This window comes from Pseudopipra pipra, chromosome 24 (assembly GCF_036250125.1).
Source record: "Pseudopipra pipra isolate bDixPip1 chromosome 24, bDixPip1.hap1, whole genome shotgun sequence".
Classification (NCBI taxonomy): Eukaryota; Metazoa; Chordata; class Aves; order Passeriformes; family Pipridae; genus Pseudopipra; species Pseudopipra pipra.
Window position 1 is genome coordinate 4,598,140 of NC_087572.1, and position 3,637 is coordinate 4,601,776.

Genomic DNA, 3,637 nt, shown 5'->3' on the forward strand with positions numbered 1-3,637 from the left:
ATTTTCCACTGGGAGAAGAACACAGGCAGGCAGGGATGGGAACTTAAATCAGAGCTCACTGATATGGATCCAAGAAAGCTCCCAGATCAATATTTAAAAGAGTGAGCTGGTGAAGGCAAACCAGCCTCCCTCTCTATCCATCAGCTCTGCTGCTTATCTCATCCATCTCATCTACCTCCTGTCTCCTCCCAGGCTTCTCTCTTCCCAAATCTGCAGCACCATCTAGCCCTCTAATAATTCCTCTGTGTTCCATCTCACTTCTGCAAGGGAAGGATCAGGGCACTTGGCACCCAGTATTGGGATCTCTTTTCACTCTTTGCTCATGTACAGGAAGCTTGGGAATAAAATTAGGATAAGGGATGCTGGCACTGCTTCATCCTGCACAGGCAGGTCACTGCTGGGGGAGGTTGTTGTGATCCACTGAGGAAGACTCTGCACCCTGGTAGCTCCAGGTAAGGAAATGCTGTTGCTTTCCTGTTTGCTCTGGTGTTGCTGAAATCAGGAGGAGAAACATTTGGATGCTGTTGAGAAGGTCAGTATGTTGTAAATGCCAGCTTTGGCTTTTTCAGCTTTTTGGGAAACCATCCCTGGTGTCCCAGCTGTCCCTTCCCCACTGTGGGGTGTTGCTGCCTGCAGTGACAGTACAGCAGGAAAACAAATCCCTGAAAAGCAACTCAAAAGTGGAGGCAGCTCTGGTTTTCCTCACTCTGCCTCTGCCCACTGGGTCAGGGATTTGTAGCTGCAATGCCATCTGTGCTCTGCATCCCCTTATCTCTCTGCTGTGCTGAGATAGCACCTGATTCCCACAGCCCTGGCTGCTCTCCCAGCTGTGCTGGTCCTCCCAGGGCATGGGGAAGTTCCACTATCTCCCTGGAACAGCTGGGAACACTTCACCACGGCCCAAATCCCCACTGCCAGGGGCAGTGATGCAGAGGGTGAGGCTGATTTAGTAAAACTGCAGTAGTTTGGGCTGGGATCTATAACTTCCTCACCAGGGCAAGAGGAGGGGCAGGGACTGAGCTCTGCTCTGGGGGAGCAGGGACAGCAGCCAGGGAACGGCTGGAGCTGTGTCAGGGCAGGCTCAGGTTGGATCTCAGGCAAAGGTTCTTCCCCCAGAGGCTGGTTGGGCACTGCCCAGGCTCCCCAGGGCAGTGGGCACAGCCCCAAGGCTGCCAGAGCTGCAGGAGGGTTTGGCTGATCCTCTGGGGCACAGGGGGGGACTCTTGGGGCTGGGCCTGTGCAGGGCTCAGGGTTGGACTGGATGGTCCTTGGGGGTCCCTTCCAGCTCAGCACATTCTGTGGAATATTCTGTGTAATATTCTGGGTAATATTCTGGGTAAGAACTGTGGTTGACAGCTCTGCACAGCAGGTTTCTCATGTCCCCACCAGGCTCTTGGGCTGCACCAGTAGGAAGTGTCCCATCCACCTGCAGTGCTGCAGTGGATGATGTAAATACAGCTCCTGCAGAGGAGGACTCTGGTTCTCTCCAGCTGTGAGTTTTTTCTTCTCCTTCTTTGGGCCTGTGCAGGGCTGAGGGTTGGACTGGATGATCCCTGTGGGTCCCTTCCAGCTCAGCACATTCTGGGATTCTGGGAAGTTCCTCTCACTTTGTCAGAAGTCCACTGTACCTCTGCCTCCATGGGAGCTCAGGGTCCTCTGCTTGGAGAGGAAGCAGGATTCCAAGGTGGGAACCATCTCAGCCAGGTGTGGTGGCCTAAACCAGCCCCCAGGAATCATGTCCTGGGAATACACATGTGCTCAGTGACTATGGAGGTGGAACTGTCATCTACCTTAAAAATATCTAAAGCTGGGTAAGATGAATGCCTTTGACATTCACTGGAATATTCCCTGAATATTTTAGGTCTGACTTGCTTAAAGTGACCTCTGGGTGGTTTGGGACAGAGCAGGTTGTTAAAACAGCTCACAGATCCCTCACCACTGGCCCTTCATGATCTCAGCACCTGCTCAGAGGGGATGAATTGCCCTTTGGAAATACCTTTTCATGCCACTGGCTTGGCTTTAAAGCCCAACTTCGAGGTGGAAAATCTTCTTTAATGAGCCATGAAGTCCAACTGATTTCTATTTCTCATTTCTATTTCTAGAGGTCCCTCCTCATGTTCTGGTGTTCCCAGCAGCACCTTCTCACCAGTGTTTTGGGAACTATCTCAGAACAAGAATAGTGGGTTGGTCCAGGAGTGTGGGTGGAGGTTCATCCATGTGGAGGTTTGTGCTGGGTATTGCCACAGGAATTTGGTGTCAATCAGACAAGATTGGCCAGGCAGCAAACTTCACATTTATGTGCAAATGAGGAGAGAGTCCCACTGAAGTGGAGGGAGAGGATGCTGATGAATGTTCTGCTAGGCTTTAAGGGAAAGATATTGCCCAATGCTGTGGAAAATTAAAATTTGTTTCTAATATGTATGGTAAATTTAATGCTAAAGACCAAAGATAAATGGGAAGAGAGTTTAATCCGAGCTGACCCCGTTTTTGCTGGAATGTCATTTGCTATGGTTTCTGCTCCCTCTCAGAAAGCAAGAGCCACACTAATTAGTTCTTGCATTCTGCACATAAATTACTGCTCCCAAACATTTCAAGGAGAAAAGTGAGGGATGCTGGGAAAGGCACTATGTGTCCACAGTGGGTTTCCACATGTTTGTGAATTGAAGGACTGATGCTGCAGAGCCAGGAGGAAGATCCTTGGCCTCTTAGTGCCTCTCCATTTGTTGAGGTCAACTCCTGCAAGATGTGGTGGCCATGGGATGGCTGGGATGAAATTCACTTTGGGATGAAAGGATCTGCTGGAGCAAAGAGGATCTGGAGTGTGCAGGGCTTGGCTGGTCTGAAGTTCCCTGAGATGGACCCAAATTCTGCTTTTTCAGAACTGAACACACTGTCCCCACCACACACACACACACACACACACACACAAGGATCCTCTTTTGCATTAAACTCTTAAGTTCCCATAAACTGATCCAGCTATTGAAAAGCTGATTTGCAAAAAATCCCTTGCCAAGCAAAAGATGAAACCAGAGAACCCCTTCTAGCCTTCATTCTTAGAGGGAAAAACCTCAGAAATAACATGATTTATGGAAATTCCCTCGGACTTGATTCGAGTTTGAGCTTTATCTCCCTTAAATAGTTCCTCAGGAGGCTTAGGGAAGCTTTTCTGACATGCTGGGTTGTCAGAGCTGTGGGACAGGTTCCCCCTCAAGGCACTGAATTTGCACAGCTCAGTGAAACGCAAAAGGTGGTTAAAAAACTGAGCTCAAACGTCCCCCCTGACACATCCCAAACAGCCCTGACCTGCCACATCTGTCACAGCGACCTTCTCCCACCCCTTCCCTCGCTGGCAGCTCCGTTCTCCCGGCCTGGGGCATGGAAATGAGCCTGTCTGCAGCTGATGGCAGCTCAGCAAAACTCAGCAGCAGATGAGCAAAGTTTACAGTTCAGCTGAGAGGCCTCCAAACTCCTCTCGGGGTGGCTCAGGTCCCTTCGTGCCCCACTGATGGGATTTCATTAGTTTGTAACCATGACAGGTTATAATCAACCTGTCCAGCTTTAATTTCATCCCTAATCATGGATGCAGATTTTTATTTATTTGCTTTATTCGAACTGGGAAAAGTGCCCTGCTAAAAGA